The 18,852-nt window shown below is 41.4% G+C and overlaps 1 protein-coding gene and 1 long non-coding RNA gene across 3 annotated transcripts in view; one reads left to right on the top strand and one right to left on the bottom strand.

Annotated features, from left to right (window-relative positions):
• Positions 1-473: 473 nt before the first annotated feature.
• On the bottom strand, positions 474-18,827 carry LOC115300766. The gene is made up of 3 exons (XR_003912834.1): positions 18,103-18,827; positions 2,911-3,021; positions 474-848 (listed from the first exon to the last, which is right to left on the bottom strand). It is a non-coding gene; the product is annotated as an uncharacterized LOC115300766 (long non-coding RNA).
• MAPK6 (mitogen-activated protein kinase 6) overlaps positions 18,487-18,852 on the top strand; it is a 37,577-nt gene continuing 37,211 nt past the window's right edge. For both annotated transcript variants that reach the window (XM_029950287.1, XM_029950285.1), the window contains exon 1: positions 18,487-18,794. The gene's annotated coding sequence lies outside the window, so the exon portion shown is untranslated. The remainder of the gene's footprint in view (positions 18,795-18,852) is intronic.

Raw genomic sequence — 18,852 nt, forward strand, 5'->3', positions numbered from 1 at the left:
TCCTGAATGTAATCTTGAAATATACTTAGACAAACCCAAATTGAGGGATATTCTAAAAAAAAAAAAAAAAGCCTGTAATCCTACAGTGTCAAGGTCATGGAAATGAACTAGACAGTGATTCAAGTTTGAAGAAGATTAAAGAGACAAGTAAATACAATGCATAATTTCTGGACAGGAGCATTTTCCTCTAAGAAGGACATTATTGGGACCATTGACAACATTTGAATGGAGTGTGAGGATTAGATAGTCACATACATCAATGTTAAATTCCTGATTTTTATGATAATTCTACTGGGGTGATCTAGATGAAAATTCTCATTAGTAAGAAACATACACTAAAGTATTTGAGATGACAAGGCATTTTCACAGTTTAGGCTTCGCAGGAAGAAGACTCTGAGTCAGACTTTAGTGTCCAAGATGTTTATTAGGGAGTGCCTTTGGTATTGACACCTGTGGAAGGGAAGAGAGGGGAAACAGGCTTAGACAGAAGGAAAAAGCAAACTGCGTGTAAGGAAGGCCCAGTAGCCTTAATTAACCCCAGGAGGAGCAATGGAGTTAAAATGGCCCTTTGTTACTGTCCCAAATCAGGCTGAAAGAGCTGGGTTTTACCCGGATAAGGCACTGGGCATGGCCTGGCCCCAAAGGGCATGAGCTTTGATGAGGCAGCTCTCCGCAGGAGTTGGTAACAGACGGCTGCCTGCTGGCAATCCTCCAGGGAGCCAGGACAAGAAGTCTTGCAAAGGAAGACTCATCTCCATGTTCGTTCTCTGTGCTGTTCTTGGATCCACTTCATTTTGGTTGAAGAACAGCTTCTCCAGGTTTCTCATGAGCCTCTCCTCCTGGGGTAACTTAGGAGAGGAAGGTTTGTAGTACAAGCTGTAGCCCTCTGCTGCAGCTGGTCTCCGGGCTCTCTTTGAAATTTATAGCCTCCCTACTTGGCCATCCTTTCTAAATCCCTCTCACTCTCAGCTAGCACTTCTCTTAGTCTTAGTGGCTTACCTGGGGACATGATCTAGATTCTCATCCCAAGGAGGTCTGAGTTCCTAATTGCCATGTCCTTGCTGCATTATTCATTTACCATTGCAACTGTGCAAGGGACTAACAAGAAACATTCAGATACATTGTCTCAATGTTAAAATATTTTTTCCTACCCTTATTGTATAACAGCAACCCTAACTCCTTAGGGCTAATACCCCTGCCAAGATTGTTCCTCTACTTAGAGCCCACTTGTTCCTAAATAGTAGGAACCCAAAGTGTCCAGGCAGCAGCAGGTTTAGCTAGTAAATCAAAGTGACTCTTGCTCTGTACCATTTGGTAGAAATACTCCCCTTTTAGGAACCAGGTCCTCTGACCCTGCGGTAGATAGAATAGCAGGAACAGGAAGCATAACTTCCCCAAGAGGCCTTTGGGAGTGATGATAAGAAAGACCATTCCTACTTCCATATTTTGTCTCACAGACCCATGTATTTTTCCTGCTGGGGACACAGCACCACGTAAAGATCTTTTACTCAACAGGTTTAATATATCCTCGAAGATGGCACTCAGAGCATTTCATCCAAGCTAATACTTCAGCTGTGCCTTCAGCAAGGCATTCCGATGCTCTATGAGGCTGGAAGCTTTGGAGTGCTAAAATAAGTGATAACAACCAGTAGATAACATTGTCATGAGTTTACTCTCACACCTTGTTTGCTGTAAGTAGGTTTCCTTGGTCTGATGCAATATTATGAGAAGTCCTCTGCTGATGGATCAAACATTGTGTAAGCTCAGGAGGAAGCCTGAAGCTAAGACATTAAAACCCTTACCCAGAATATGTCTTCATCCTAGGATGAATTACTGGCCCTTTCAAGGTGGAAAGGTCTTCATGTGGTCAACTTGCCACCAACTGCTTAAGTTGGTCTCCGTGAAGATTAGAGCTCTATCAGGAGCTCAGCATTGATTTTTTTGTTGTCAGGTTGGACATTTGGCAAAAGCTAGATGAGGCCTGAGAAGTGGGAACCCATGCTATCGGGCCCCAAATAGCCTCAGTCTCTGCAATCATGGCCACTTCATTCATGTATCCATTGTGGCAGCAATAGTGTGGACAGTGACAGAGGCCGAGTCAACTGGCTGAGTCATTTTATACACGAGGGATTTACATCCGCCCATCTGCCACTTTGCTTTTTTTTCTATGTCATGTCGTTTTTATTCCTTTATTCTTATATTATTGCCTTCTTTTGTGCTAAAAGCACGTTTTCCAATGTACCATTTTAATTCCCTCATCGTTTCCTATTCATTTAGTACATACGTATATTTTGAGTTATTTTCTTGGTGCTTGCTTGGGGTATTACAATTGACATCTTAATTTATACCAATTTAATTTCTTTCTTTTTTTAAAAAATATTTTTTATTTATTTTTGAGAGACAGAGAGAGACAGTGCACGCCGGAGAGGGTCAGAGAGAGAGGGAGACACAGAATCTGAAGCAGGCTCCAGGCTCTGAGCTAGCTGTCAGCACAGAGCCCGACACGGGACTCAAACCCACGAACCATAAGATCACGACCTGAGCCGAAGTTAAACGCTTAACTGACTGATCCACCCAGGTGCCCCTATACCAATTTAATATACAAGAAGTTTGCTCCCAAATATTCTATTCCCTTCACCCTCTTTGTTTTCTTTCGTTTATACAGACTGAGTAGTACCCTTAATGGCTGCCTATTTTCCAGCAAGTAACACCATATTTTATTAACTATCTCCATAACTAAGTTTCCATAGGCCAGGTGCTCATGGTTGCCACTTTGATCTTGCCACTCATTATCATAATTGCATCCACATGATTTCTGACAGTTGTGTGATGCCATCTGGCTCAGTCATTTCTGGGTTATATTATCTCCATTGCTAAGAAGGACATCAGTACTGTAACAGCTTCCCTTACCATAAGTCCAGCCTTCAAAAGTAAGCCACCACTAGACTTCACAGTGCTTCTGGTGCTGTTGACCCACACATTCTTCTTTGCTTTGGTAGACACTGCATTCTTCAGGTCTTCCTGTGGAACAGGCATCTGGTGAGTTTTCTGATCTTACATAATTTGGCCACACAATCACTCCTATTTTCCTCAACCCTTTTTTTTAAATTGAGGTAACATAAACCATACATATAATTATGTATGTATGTAATTTATAAGGCTGTGCAGCCATTACAACAATCAATTTTAAAATTTTTTCTTCATGCCAAAATGTAACCCTATACCAGTTAGTGGTCACTCCTTATTCTCCCCTACTGACAGAATTTACCCCTGTCAACCACTAATTAACTTTATCACTATGGATTTGCCTCTTCTGGACATGTCATATGAATGGAACCATACCATATGTGGCCTCTTAGGTCTGTCTTCTTCCACTTAGCATAATGTTATCTATTCACCAGGTGACGGAGATTTGGGTTGTTTTCACTTTTTGGCTATTATAAATAATGCTGCCATAGACATTTGGATACAAATTTTGTGCGGACATATGTTTCAGTTCTCTTCAGTGTATACCTAGGTGTGGAACTCCCGAGTCAAAGGTAACCTTATGTTTAACTGTTTCAGCAGCTGTCACACTGTTTTCTCAACTTGCACCATTTTACATTTCCACCAGCAACATATGAGGCCTCAGATCTCCCCACATTCTCACCAACAGTTATTATTTTTCCTCTTTTTTTCTTTTTATTATAGTCATTCTATTGGTGTTAAATGGTATCTCAGAATGCGAGTGTGGGAGGGGCAGAGAGAAAGGGAGACACCAAATCTGAAGCAGGCTCTAGCCTCTGAGATGTCAACACAGAGCCTGATGTAGGGCTCAAACTCACAAACCATGAGATCATGACCTGAGCTGAGGTTGGACACTTAACTGACTGAGCCACCCAGGCACCCCTTAAAGTTTTTTGCTTATTTTAAAATTGGGTTATTCCTCTTATTATTGAGTAAAGAGATACATACATACATACATACATATTGATACAGATATATATCTGGATATTAGACTCTTATCAGATATATGATTTGCAAATAATTTCTCCTCTTCTGTGGGCTGTCTTTTCACTTTCCTGATGATATTCTTTGAAGCACAAAGGCTTTCAGTTTCGATGAAGTCCAAATTTTCTATTTTTCTTTGGCTGGCTATGTTTTTGATGTCATGTCTAAGAAACTGTTGCCTAATTCAAGGTAACACAAATTTACTGACTTTTTTGCTAATAGTTTTATACATTTGGGTCTATAGTTCATTTTCAGTTAATTTTTGTGCACTGTGTGAGACGAGGGTCCCACCTCATTCTTTTGCTTAGGAATGTCTTGTTGCCTTAGAACTGTTTGCTTAAAAAACAATTTTTTTGTCAAGAAGTTTTGGAACTCTTGCTGAAAATCCATTGTACATAAACGTCTGGCTTGTTTGTGAACTCTCAATTTTATTCTTTTATGCTATGTTTATCATTATGCCAGTACCATGCTGCTTTGGCTGTAATAATTTCGTAGTAAGTTTTGAAATTAGGAATTGAGTCCTCTACTTTGTTTATTTCAAAGATTATTTTAGCTATTCTGGGTCCCTAGCATTTCTATATGAATTTTAGGATCTGTTTGTTAATTTCTGCCAAAAAAATAAAAAATTAAAAGTCCAAGTGGGATTTTGATAGGGATTGCATTGAATCTATAAATCAACATGGAGATTATTGTCATTGTAACAACCATAAGTCTTCCAATAAATGAACATGGAATATCTTTGCACTTATTTAGGTCTTCTTTAATTTCTTTCAACAATGTTTTGTAGTCTTCCGTGTATAGATCTTATTCAATTTATCCTGCCCCTTTTTTACTTCAGTGTGTAAGTCTTGTTAACTTCACTCCAAGATATTTTATTATTTTTTATTTCTCTTAGCATTTTGATCCTTTCTTCCCCCACCTGCTAAGACATATATGGTATTTTTGATCTCACTCATGATGGGCCGTCAGTTTTACCATGCTTCACAGAAGCTATCTTAATAGCAAGTAAAGTTTAAATCAGAGTGTAAAGCTTGTACTTTGGGAGAGTACACACAAATTGTTATCTAATCTCATGTTCTATTCCCCTTTGATCAAGTACCCTCAGAATCTAGCCCCGTGTGGATTCCTCCACCTTCTGCAGTCCATGCTGGTTAGATCTTTTTGCTCCTTTGGGTTCTAGTTCCTTTCCTCCCTTCTCACACCTCACACGTCCCCAGCTGGGTTATGCTGCCACTGCACACTAGTTATAGATTTAGTGAGCAGGAGGGGAGGTGGGGGCAGGTACTGAGGAGCCACAGGTTGCCTTGCAGAGAGAGGCCTTAGCATTATTTTCTCAAGCAAAGGGAATATGCTCCTTTTAGTAGAGAAGGGTATCTCGCTTCTTCAAGCTCTGAGGGTCAAGAGAAATCTGGGAATTCAAGATTTTTGGGGACATCAACTCAGATGTCCCTCTTCCGTGTGCCAGGTCTCATTGTTTCTCAACCACAGCACTGTCTCTAGCATAGGAGACCAGTTTACTTGGTTGTTTAACCTTTGGCACTTGGTTACATAGTAATTTAGCTCAATCTGATCCTCTCCATTGCAAGTTATGAAAGCCTCTTTACTTGCTATGAAAGAAACCTTCTGGTTCTCATACTTGGCTTTCAGCTATTAGCTAGTCAGTCTCTCAACTTTTTCATTTCTTTGCCTGGAGCTCCGGTAGAGCTAAACAATAACTGTTCAATCCCCTTGTAGTTACTATTTCCTTCACATAGGACACAAGCTAATACATTCTCTTTCGCTGGTACACCACCCCAATTCACCACTGGTGAAAATCTTAATAACTGGCTGCCACCTTTTGCTAGGCACCGTCTGAACTCCCATCTACCACCAGTGACAATGCCTTCCTACCAGCTGAGTGGTGAGTGATCCAGAGCCAAAACTCCATTTCATTGTTTGCTTTCTCAGACCTTTCCTGGCTCCAACTGTAGCAGTTTGGGTGTTTTAGGAAGCACATGCTGAGACAGACTTTAGTGTTCAGGATAATTATTAGGGAGAGCTCTTGGGATCAACATCTGTGGATAGGAGGGGGAGCAAACAGGAGTGGAAAGAGGTAGACACTGATCTGAGCTGTAGGCTGATAGCCTTGAGTGGAAATGACCCACTCAAATCCTCTTGCATGGGGCCAAAATAGCCAGGCCTTTCTAGCCTTGCCATGATCAGTCTTTGGACTTAGGCCACCTGGGAAAGGGGCACCTCCGTGGGCATCTGCAGTTGAGGCAAACCCTGAAGGAAATGACAGTTGACAACTGTGTGCCGACCACAGTTCCCACAGCTGGACAACAAGTCCATCCTTGAAGGGCATCTGGTCAGGGCATCTCGGTATCTGCCACAGGTGTCATGTCGGGTTACTCTCAAATTGTCAGGTTAAAAAAAAAGAGTTCATTATGCTATGTGAACAACTTTTCTATAAGTTTGAAATACCTTCAAAATAAAAATCTTTTTCTTAAATGAACATACTAATATCAATTAAATATGATGAAGGAAACACCTCAAAAAGAACCTCCTGTTGCTGATACAATGAAAGAGGAATGACCAATTATACCTAAGTTAAAAAAATAACAAGGTTAAAAAATAAAAATTAAAAAAAGGAAGGGGAGTGACGTTGGAAGACAAAAATTCATTTGAATGAGTAAAACACTGATCACCCAGAAGAGCTGGTGGGAAAGAAGACTGGAAGACAAGTTGGGGCTTCATCCTTGCTGACATGACACACCTCAGACTAGGGCCAGAAGGGAAAATGCTTGTTTCATCACAGCTAGCCTGGCCTTTAATTTCACCTCACCTCTTCTGAGTAGATAAAGTCTTTTCCAGATTACCTTTAATAGTTACTGTTTCCCATTTTCCTATTCCTCCCTCTCCAAGGCCATCATGGAACTTGGAATGTGGAGATGTGAGTCTTTGCTCAGCTTCCCCAAACTGGGATGAAAATTATTTTTAGGATGAATCTCTGAGTCACAGAAGGAGGAGGGAGAGAACCATTTTAATCTCTTCCTTTTCCCTCCTTCATAACCTGCTGTACAGAGAAATCATTTAAAATTTTTGTGTTTTTCCCTCTTCCCCAAGAATCATTGCCTTTTATTTTTCCCTTGGAAACAGTACCTATAAATCTCCATCAGAAGCTTCTAAAAATGGAAGAAATGTTTCTTTGCTGAATGGACCACAGGCTAACTTAAAGGAGATTGCCTTAAGCTGCTTTCATGTAAGTAAATCTATTTATTATCATACTGACTGTTGGGATCTGAGAGGTTGTATGCAGCTACTCCTCATGTTCTCTCCACTGCCCCCTTTGCTGCACCCGCTCCAACCTTTCCTTTCTGTCTCTCCTAGCCTGAGAGTAGTGGAAGGCATTCTTGCTTTCTGGGGGGAGATCCGGGTAGAGATTGTGTTCTGGCCTTCCATCTTTGCAGAGACGTGCTTGAGCATGTCTTTGCTTCACTATTTGACCACAGTTCTTTGAGAGGGAAAGAAGCATCGAGTGAATGTTACACTTTTTAAAAAATGTCTACCAATTTACACAATAAACATTGAAAAAGAAATCCCACCCAAGTTACCAAGAAAGCGGGGGAAAAGTTCTGTCTTGAATAAAGTAGGCACTAGAAGAACCTCTGTGGGATGAATTGAATGAAAGGAGAGAGAGCTGGCTTAACTTTGGGAAACTATGTTTTCACCAAGTGAGCTACTGATTGGAGGTATTAACAACACCCCTTACTAATGCAGTCTCAGGTAATCCTTGAAGTTATCCTGGGAGGGAGGCGAGGCAGGTTATTTATATCATAAAAAAAAATAAGATTAAGGGCACCTGAGTGGTTCAGTCAGTTAAGCGTCTGCCTCTTAATCTCAGCTCAGGCCTTGATCTCAGGGTCATGAGTTCAAGCCCTGTCTAGGGTGCAAAGCCTACTTTAAAAAAATAATAAGATTAAATGATTTGCCTGTAGGCTAACAAGTAATAAGTGGCAGAATTGGGGACAGTCCCCAGGTCTGCTGTCTCCTGTCAGTGCCAGGATACCAGATGAATTCTTCTGATTTCAGAGTGGAGCCCTCAAGAACTACTGCTGGAAGACTTGTCTTAAGACTTTTAGGGACTTGGAAGCAGGTTCAGTCATATATATAAAAAAAAAAAAGTCACTGGGCTGAGATGTCCTTAGGCTCTCCAGAGTAGTAAACACCAAGCAGATGGATCTAAACTGAAGAAAAGATGGATTGCACAAAGCTATGTGAGTGGATAGAAGTATGACAAATAAGTTTCATTCTTTACTAATTTTGGATAATGTATTTAGGATTGTTAGTCTGAAAGATACTTAAAAGGAGTTTGGAGCGATGCTTTATTTCAAGAAGGGAACCATGAAGGGCACCTGGGTGGCTCAGTAGGTAGAGTCTGAGCCTCTTGATCTCAGGGTCGTGAGGTCAAGCCCCATGTTGGGCATGGAGCCTACTGAAAAGAAAGAAAGAAAGAGAGAAAGAGAGAAAGGAAGAAAGAAAGAAAGAGAGAAAGAAAGAAAGAAAACTGTGAGTTATTGTTGACTGTTTCCTAAAGTCATATAAAATGATGCTAGCTCTTGTTGTTAAGGATGTGGAAGATAAAACTGAAAGCATTGCTTTATCCTACATTTGATGAAATGATAATGAAGCCATACCTGGAATCATGCATCTAATTCTGCCCCAAACCCTTAAAAAAAGAGCCTGGTAGATACATGAGGTCATAATAAAGGGGAACTAAAATAATCAGATTCCCTAAGAATAAAGTTGTTTTAAAAAAAGTATTAAATAAGTGGACATTTGGAGGAAATCCTTATGTTTCTGAATTTTATGTCATAGAGAACAATTACAGTATTAAAAAACACTTCATTTTCTTTTTTTAAAAAACAGCTGTGTTGTCTTTCAATTTTTTAAGTTTATTTATTTTGAGAGAGAGAGAGAGAGAGAGAGAGAGAGAGGCAAAGGAGGGGCAGAGAGAGGGGGAGTGAGAAAGAATCCCAAGCAGGCTCCACACTGTGGGCACAGACCCTGATATGGGGCTCTCCAGCCCATGAACCCCGAGATCATGGCCTCAGCAGAAACCAAGAGTCAGAAGCTTAACTGACTGAGCCACCCAGACACCCCAATTTTTTAAAGTAGGCTCCACAGCCAATGTGGGGCTTGAACTCATGCCCCTGAGATTAAGAGTCATATGATCTACCAACTGAGCCAGCCAGGTGCCCCCAAAAACGCTTATTTTCAACATTTATTGAGAGAACATTATATTTAGGGCCTACGTTCAATACTAGAGTTCACAATGAATAAAACATAGAAGTTCACAACCATCGTTAGAGAATACCAGACGACAGGTCTTTAGTCCAACTGAGCACAGTTTTCTTGAGTTCTTAGTGGATTGGCCTCTGGTTTGCAATACACAGTCTCTTGGGTTTGGTAGGCATGTGTTGGTCACCAGAGACCAATCAACCCTGGAGAACCTGCAATCAAGTTCTTCAAGCTATAAATCTGAAGGATTGGACTCTTCATCTCACCAAGAGGATAAAGTGAAGTTCTAACTTTTAATATAAATCTTCTTTTTATGCTTCCCTAGGTCTGACAGATACCATCCTTGTCTGTGGTTAGCATTTCTGAGCAAGGAAGGTACAGACAGCCCCTGTATGACCAAGATATGTTCCCCATAGTTGATTTCTAACTTGGTTGTTTGAAATGAAAATGCATTTTCCTAAGAGAAACCATGTGACAAACCGGGGGTAGGTTCTCCGGCCCGCTCATAGGATTCCACTTAGCACATATGCAGCTCTGAGAGAGGATGAGAACGGACACCACGGCATTGTTTCTATGGGGAAAATGTGTCCCAGCAGCGGAACAAGATGTTCCTTCCTCCCCCCCTTCCTACCTCCATGAGAAATGAAGCCAGTGTGTTTACTACAGGAAATGAAGCTCCCAGCGTGGGCGGCTGGGCGCTGTGGCAGGCTGGAATGCTTTATCCACCTGGCACACATGGTATCTCACCTCTCCTGCCCTAAGCCTGCCAGTGAGGGGAGTGGCCTTAGGTGGGGAGTGTTTCTCCAACCCACCTTTTTCAGAGTAGGGCTGTCGTCAGGATTCTTTTGAGGGGTTCAGAGCCAGATACATAATTTCTGGGGCCCTTTGTTCAAAAAGAAAAACATGCAGCTAAAGGTACTAAAACATACAGCTTTTTCCCTTCCTTCTGGTCTCTCTCAAATTGTCCTGGTGTTTTAAATTTAGAGACTTTATTATAACTAATATTGTGCCAAGTAATGAAGTATTTTGTTATTAGCATGGATTTCATAATTAATTTTTATATTGCCATAAACAATGCCAGTTTGAAATACAGGAGCATTTATTTTTAAATTTTTATATGTTTATTTCTTTTTTGAGAGATAGAATAAGACAGAGCATGAGCAGGAAGGGTCAGAGAGAGGAGACACAGAATCTGAAGCAGGCTCCAGGTTCTGAGCTAGTTGTCAGCATAGAGCCCGACGCAGGGCTCAAACCCATCAACCATGAGATCATGACCTGAGCCAAAGTGGGATGCTTAACCGATTGAGGCACTTAGGTGCCCCAAAGGAGCATTGAAACTCCTATGTGAAGTCACCAAAATGACACAATTTGTTTCATAGCTCATACATGCATGTATATCTTGTTCTACCAAAGTAGTGGGAACACTGCAGAAAACTAACTTAATCATTATTATCTCACTTCTTGATACACATTCTGCCAGTACTATCTACCTTTGCCTCACTGAGAAGGAAGGACTGAAAGGAAAAGGAAATGTTTTCAGTCATAGGTGGTTGGCTAATACAGGGAAGAAACACAAGAGAGGGTACGATAGGGTTCCTTGGTCTTTTGTGTTTCTTAGAATGCCACTGCCGGGTTCAAAGCAAGTTCTGATTTCAATGGAAAGCATGGCATTAAGGAGCTATCAGCCCCCTCCACTTACTTAGGTATGGGCATAACACACCCCGTACTTATTTGCTCTGCTTCACTGAACTCCAGCACAGTGTGGGTCCATTAGTATTCTGTGCACATGGGGCACTGAGAACATTCTATGGGAATGGGGCAGCAAGGAACAGTAGATGTGCATATTGCTTCTCTTGCTCACATACATGCTCCATTGTCTCATCAATTGCACTATAAACATAAGTTCAAAGACAAAATTATTAGCTGTGGCACCTGGGTAGCCCAGTCATTTAAGCATCTGACTCTTGATTTCGGCTCAGGTCATGATTTCAGTTTGTGAGATCAAACCCCAAGTCCAGCTCTATGCTGCCAGAAAGGAGCCTGCTTGGGATCCTCTCTCTCTCTGCCCCTCCCTAGCTCACGCACACACATGTGCTCTCTCTTTCTCTCTCAAAAAAAAATCAGCTTAAAAAATGGATAGAATTATTAGGAATTTCAAGATGGCAACAGTAGAGTATTAAACTAAGCATGAGTCTTTCTGAATGTGCTCCTTGAGTATGGGAGGGGTTGGGGGTGAGGTTGGGAAGTGGGGTGGAAAGAGGCCTCTGGCAGCCTAGCGTGGACATTCACAAAGATAGAGCTACCCAGGGTGGGCAGATGGATCTTAGGCCTCCTGAGGGCCTGGCCATTTTTGTTTTAGGACACCATACCTAGGGTATTGTTAGAGAAGGAGATGACTTCAGTCAAGACCCCAGAGGTGGGCATGGACCTCTAGGGATGATAACATTTTCAGGGGAGTGGGTTCCAGTAGTGGCAACTGTCGGTTGTCAAAGTATTTGTCAAACAGAAGGTGAGAGATGGGATTGTGGAAGACAGACCTACTAAGTCATATCATATATTAGTTGATAACTTGAGTACTCAGAATGCTCAATGTAAACTAATCTTCCACACAAGTTTGCTTAAAGTTACAAATAGTGATTACTTCTTTCCCCAAGTGACAGATGCTTGTCTATTTTGGAATCCAAAAGGGAAGAGAATGACCTTGTATAGTGAAAGCTGCTTTATCCCCACAGTTGAAAATATTTATCACTCCCTGCGGATGGGCTGAAGGAAATCATGTCTATTCTTTCCTTTTATTTACAGTGGTTATGTGGCAGAAGCTGCATTGTTCTCAAAATTACTCCAGTAGGTATTTTCCAGTACATTTAAGTGTTTAGTTACATAACCATTACTTAAGAAGTGGACAAATTTTTGTTTCAGAAAGCAATTTTATTACATGGAAAGCCTGGCTTTGTCTAAAAAATGCAAGTAGCTTACTTACTGCAGCTTTTCTACAAAATCCCATTTGTCATAGCCTAAGTGAATGATATAATGTTTATAAAGTGTTTACCTGAAACAGGCTACTCAGTAGGAATTTGACAAATGATGCTATTACCATTCTCCTGAGGGGTAAGCTCTTTGTTGTCCCATCAAGTTAAATGTACAATCTTTGCTTTTCATTTATAGGTGTCTCCCACTTCATAAAAGCATTCGACTTATCTGCCTCTTAATGAACCTTACATACAGTTTTAATGGATTTTTACTGAAGACAGTTTCTTCATAACTTTTGACTACAGTCAATTCTCATTATCGGCAGATTCTGTTTACAAATTTGACTACTTACTTCAATTTATTTGTCCCAAAGAGTGTACACTGTAAACCAGATGCTAATCCATTAAGAACACAAGAAAAACAAGATCACACTCAGCATTTTCAGTCATTTGAGGATATGCAAAGGGTGGTGAAAATTTTGTTGTCCTATGTCTATGTTCCCATGGAGGCTGAACAAGGCAATAGTCTCCCTTCTCGTATCATCTCTCACACTATAAACAAGTATCTTTTCCATGGTCTACTTAGGACCATGGTTTTTGCTTTGTTGTTATTGGTGGTGGCGAGATTTGTGGTAGCGATTTAGCTGTTTAAAATGGTCCCTAAGAATAATACTGTTGTGCTGGCTAGTGTCCCTAAGGATAAGAAGGGTGTGATATGCCTTTCAGAGATTATATATGTTAGATCATCTTCATTTAGCATGAGTCATGCTTTTTGCCATGAGCTCAATGTTGAAGAATCAGCAATATATATTAAATTAGGTGTCTTTAAATAGAAACACACATAAAACAAAATTATACATTGACTGATTGCCAAAAATGTTGAGACCAGAGGCTTGTAGGATCCTAATCCTGTATTTCCCCTAGAAGCAATGGCTCAGCAGTCACTAACTCAGTATACTTGGTGACTTTATAGAACAAAGCTACCATGAACAAAGGATCAACTGTACTTGGCAATGTATTTCTTCAGTGGAAAGTTACTTTATTTACAAATCGAATTACAATGTGTTCTTTTAGAAACCATGTCTAAGAGAGCAATCATTTTATTTTATTTTTTTGAAGAAAATTCTTTTTTTTTAATTTTTTAAAATGTTTTTTATTTCTTTTTGAGAGACAGCATGAGCAGGGGAGGGCCAGAGAGAGAGAAGGAGTTACAGAATCTGAAACATGCTCCAGGCTCTGAGCTGTCAGCACAGAGCCCGACGCAGGGCTCGAACCCATGAACCGTGAGATCATGACCTGAGCCAAAGTCAGGCACCAGAGAGCAGTCATTTTATTTTTATTTTTTATTAAAAATTTTTAAAATGTTTTTATTTATTTTTGAGAGAGGAGAGAGAGAGAGAGAGAGAGAGAGAGAGAGAGAGAGAGAGAGAGAGAGAGAGACAGCATGAGTCGGGGAGGGTCAGAGAGAGAAGGAGTCACAGGATCTGAAGACAGGCTCCAGGCTCTGAGCTAGCGGTCAGTACAGAGCCCGACTCGGGGCTTGAACCCACAAACTGTGAGATCATGACCTGAGCCGAAGAGAGACGCTTAACCACCTGAGCCACCCAGGCGCCCCTAGACCAATCATTTTAAATTAAGACTGTAAATACAGATACATAGAAGCTTCAAGTTAGAGAAGACCTGGGATGTTTCACCTCTCTGCAGGCCCCTCCTCCCTCCATCATTTGCTTCTATAGCACCCTGACAGGTGGCCATTGTTTTCTGATTGAATGCTTCCAGGGAGGTAGCTAGCACTTCACCACAAAGTCCTGTCCACTATGGTTCAGTTCCAACATCCAAAATTGTCCTTTCTTATACTGAGCCAAAATCTTCCTCTTGGAAATAGCTCTCCTGATGGTTTAGATCTGAACTCCAAAGCAGAATGGAACACATCTACTCTCTCCTCTGCATAACAACCCTTTAGCAGATCTCTTTTCTGCAGGTTAAGTAGACCCAATTTCTTCATCTGTTTTTCAGAGTATAAGATTTCTGCACTTTTCCTGGATGTCTCTTCTTATAGAACCCTAACTTATGAATGGTAGTTCTTTTTATGTGATATCTATATTTGAATACAAAAAGTTCAGAAATTCTGAGCTCAACAGGACATATCTGGTACCCCTGTGACTTGAACGCTGTATTATTGCTTTAACATAATTTACATTATATATATATTTTTTATGATTGCTCACACTGCATGAGTATCTGTAACTTACTGCCATACTATCAAGTCAAGCTGAATCTCTCAAGTCCTGGCCCTTTCCAAATGACTTTTCTGAACAAAAATGCTATCCTTTATATTTACTATAGTTAAATGACATCTCTTTCTGTAAAAACCCGTGATTTTGAGTAATTATTCTGTCATGTATCATATTGTGATATGAGTTCTTAAATTTGTTAAGTATCTTAACCCAAAACATTGACAGAAACATTACTCAGGGCTAGACAAAAGGGAAAGAAAAGTCTGTATTGCTGTTTTTGAGAATGAAAGGCGTCAAGATTTGTGTCACTCCATTAATCAGTACTCACTCTTTCAATCAACCTTTCTCTGCAATAATATAAATCCATATCTCTTCATCCCAACCTAAAGGTGTCTTGACTTTTTGAAATGACCAACACATTTGCTCAATAACGTAATAATTCTATCAAGAAAGGAAGTGGTTTTTCTTTGTAAGGATTTACTTGAAAAGACTCCATGGCTCCTACTAATGGTTACATTTTTCCTAACACACTGTGTTCCATAATTTATATTAGGAAATTTCCAGGGATTGGCATTAAGCTTAGTGGTCTGTATTTTTAAAATCTGTTTTCCCCTCCATTTTGCAAATCATGATACTGGCAGTTTATCTCAATAGGAAGGTAGTTATCAAACTGGAAAAAAAATAAAACAAGTAGCCTAATGAGGGAATTTAAATTCTAAGAGGTGAAGTGAGAACAAATGGGTGACTAGAGACTTACCCTTCACTCATCTAAGCATTCACCAAGTCCAGCAGATTCTGCCCCAAGAATATTGCTTGTATTGTCATTTTCTTTCTGTGCCCCCTAGAGACACATTCTTCCACTTTCTTTTTCTCTCATGTTTAAACCAGAATTTGGATTGGGTTTTCCATCACTGTGACAGAATCCTGACTTACCCAAGAAAGGGCAGCTCTCAGAGGATGTCAGAATATTATTACCAGATTAAGGATGCAAGGCAGAAAAAGCAATGGATTCTCCTACCCTCTCCCTGTCTCTAATTTCTCGTTCATCTAACTTATCCTTCCCATTTATGTCAGAATTATCTTTCTAAAGTAATAGTTATATCATCTAAATGCCTCTCCTGCTGCCTTTAACATATATCCTTAAGTTTTGGCTTCCAATCAAGGCCTTCTCAGTCTGGTGCTAACTTGTCTTCATTCCCCTAGGCCTGTCAGATTTCTCCTACTTCCAAAGTGTGCCTGGCACATGCGTGCCTTTGTACATTTTGCTCTCTCATTCAGAAAAATTTTCCCTGATTCTTCCGGATGGAATCAAGCCCAGGCTCAGATATTCCCTCTTCCAGTTGAAGCTTTCCTGAAGTTCTCATTAGTTGTTACCTTCAATAAGAGCAGGTAATTTGCATTTCTGCTCTGGAAGTAATCATCTCTTGCTGCTTTATGGTGTACTTACTCGATCCTCTCCTGCATGACTCCACTACAACAGTGGCTTTCAGACTCTTTTAACAATAGCGTAGTTCATAGCAATAATGAGAGATAAGCAGAAATACATTTTACATTGTTATCCAATTGGCTCATTTATATATACTTTATTTCATCAACCTTAAGAATTAACTTTTAGGGGCACCTGCGTGGCTCAGTCAGTTGAGCATCTGACTTCGGCTCAGGGTTCATGGATTTGAGCCCTATGACGGGCTCTGTGCCTACACAGCCTGCTTCGGATTCTGTGTCTCCATTCTCGGTCTCTGTCTCTCAAAGATAAAAATTAAAAAAAATATGTCTTCTATGTCAATATTTCTGAAACCAGGATGCAGCAATAGAGTATCATATTTTGATAAGAGTTTTCACTTATTTTTGTTGTTTTCACTTTCTTAATAGTACATAAAATCATGGCATGTCATGATTAATGACATTTCATATTTGTTGAAATACAGTACACGATGGAAACATAGTTTTACAAAACAGTATTTACCCTTTATTATGGGCAACGCTCTCTAGTAGTTTGCTCTATTTCCTTAAGAAAAAAATGCAGATCATGATCCATCAAAATCACTTCACTACTCACTACTGGATCATAACCTTCAGTTTGAAAAACTACTGAGAATTCAAACTATTTACAGCCACACAATAAGATTTAAGACTGACATTAACATGACTTTACAACTCCACCATTCACAGAAATATGACTTCCATTCCAAGAAATTCTTGCCCAAGAAGATGAAGTTGCAAATGACTTAACTGCAATTTCAGGAACTTCCTCAAAGTCTATTTATCTGAACAACAGACTATTGACTGAGTAGCCTCATCAGGACAAACAGCCTGCTCCTCAAAAGATTACTCTTGGATTTGTCAACAACTGTTTACTCTTCTAGGCTTGCTTCAAAACTCTCCTCTCCCTGTAGCTGTCCTAAATGATATAAATTCAGTCCAGTCTCAATCAGGCTTTCATTGAAAGACTTGTCTTAACCAGATGCCCTGAATCTTAGAATTATTCTATATATGACCTCCCTCTTTGAGATGCTAAGACTCTGTCAACATAGTGTTATCACTTACTGTTGTTAAGCAATAAACTTGGCTTTGATCAACAGGGTCTTTTGGTGGTTTTCGCTGGAACTCAGGAGCGGACACTACAGTGTATAAGCTCTCAAGGGAAAACACAGCATTTATTTATTTTCCTCCTATTTCCTGCTGGTGATCAAACATTGATGGACAAGGAAGGTAGGGTGTCTCAGGGATCTGAGAGTATCCTATTGCGGAGGCAGTAGGGATGTAAAGTAGTCACAGGTAAGGAGCTCTTGTTGCAGAGAGACTGCATCCACAAATTAGAAATATTGCAGTTAGAACAGGCCTCCCTTTCTCTTGGTTTTATCTACTCAACCTGTTTTATCTTCACACCTGGTACTGAGATGATACTGTTTTAAATATAAAAAATATAGAGCACTCAAGCTCCATCCCAACCACTTAACTTCAAGCTACTATGTAATCTTTAAAGTGGTTATTTGCCTCAAGCTTGAAGATGTGCATAATAATGGATAAGGGGCTGCCAAACGTTTGGTTCTCATCAGGAATGATTAAGTCATTGAAAATCTATGCTGACCCGCATCTCTAATTTGATAAATACATACATAAATTTCCCATAAACGCTGGAAAGGTTCCTTGGACCAAATAAATCGTGGTAAATAAAACTAAGTTTGCTTTCGGGGCACCTGGGTGGCTCAGGCAGTTAAGCTTCCGACTTCGGCTCAGGTCATGATCTCACGGCTCAGGTCATGATCTCACGGTTCGTGGGTTCGAGCCCCGCATCGGGCTCTGTGCTGACAGCTAGCTCAGAGCCTGGAGCTTGTCTTCAGATTCTGTGTTTCCCTCTTTCTCTGACCCTCCCCTGCTCAGGCTGTCTCTCTCTCAAAAATAAATAAAAAAACATTAAAAAAAAAAACAAAAAAAACTAAGTTTGCTTTCATCCAAGTGGTCCCAAGAAGGCACCAATCTACATTTCCCACTACATTTCACGGTACACCCCTACCCAAATTCTGACTCAGGCCTAGTCCACAGCTCAGCAACAAGCCAGGTGCTCTCATCCTTCCTGTTTTCGCTCTCACACTGTTCCCTCTTCAACAACACCCTCCCCTCACCTCCTCTGGTTATATCTGCTTCTTCGGATCCAGCTGAAAGGTCACCGGTGGCGACCTCACTTAGAAGCCCTCCTCCACACCCGAAGGTGGAATTAATGACCTTCTTAGCTTTCGGCCGCTAACTGCGCTGGCTTCGTACTCTGGCTGCTGCCTTCTAGCCAACCCATCTTCAGGCCCATTCCTAAGCACAGGGGCGAAGGCTCACTCCTCTTGGATGGCCCAGTGGATGGCCCGTCGTTGGTACGCAATAAACAGTAGCAAGGAGTTTGATCAGTTTGTGCTGTAGAGACGTGGCAAGGGCAGAGGACAGAAGGCCCGTCTGCCCACCTTCCAGCCAGCCTCCGGCCCAGCCCACCTGAGGCGTCTTACGAGAGACCGCGTGCCCTTCCCGCCGCCCCCGCAGCGCGCGGAACCCAGCCACCAGCGTTGGAAATTCCGGCGCGTGAAAGAGCTGGGGGCTGAGCGGGGGCGGGGGAACCCGTGGAGTGAGCCTGTGACGCGAGGGGGCGTGGCTCATGGATACCCCGCCCCCTCTCCCTCGCCCTCTCTCCGCGGGTCGGGGTTACATGGCGGCGACTGCGGCAAAGCGAGAGCCTCGGAGACGCCGCTGCCGCCAGCACAGCCGGAGACCTGAGCCGACATTGGGGGCTGTCCGCGGGCCCTGCACTCCCTCGATGAGCCGGAGAAGTCCCGTGAGTGTGTGTGTGTACGTGTGCGGGGAGCGCCGGCGGGGCGGCTCGGGAGGGCGCC

This window comes from Suricata suricatta, chromosome 9 (genome assembly GCF_006229205.1).
Source record: "Suricata suricatta isolate VVHF042 chromosome 9, meerkat_22Aug2017_6uvM2_HiC, whole genome shotgun sequence".
NCBI classification, from domain to species: domain Eukaryota; kingdom Metazoa; phylum Chordata; class Mammalia; order Carnivora; family Herpestidae; genus Suricata; species Suricata suricatta.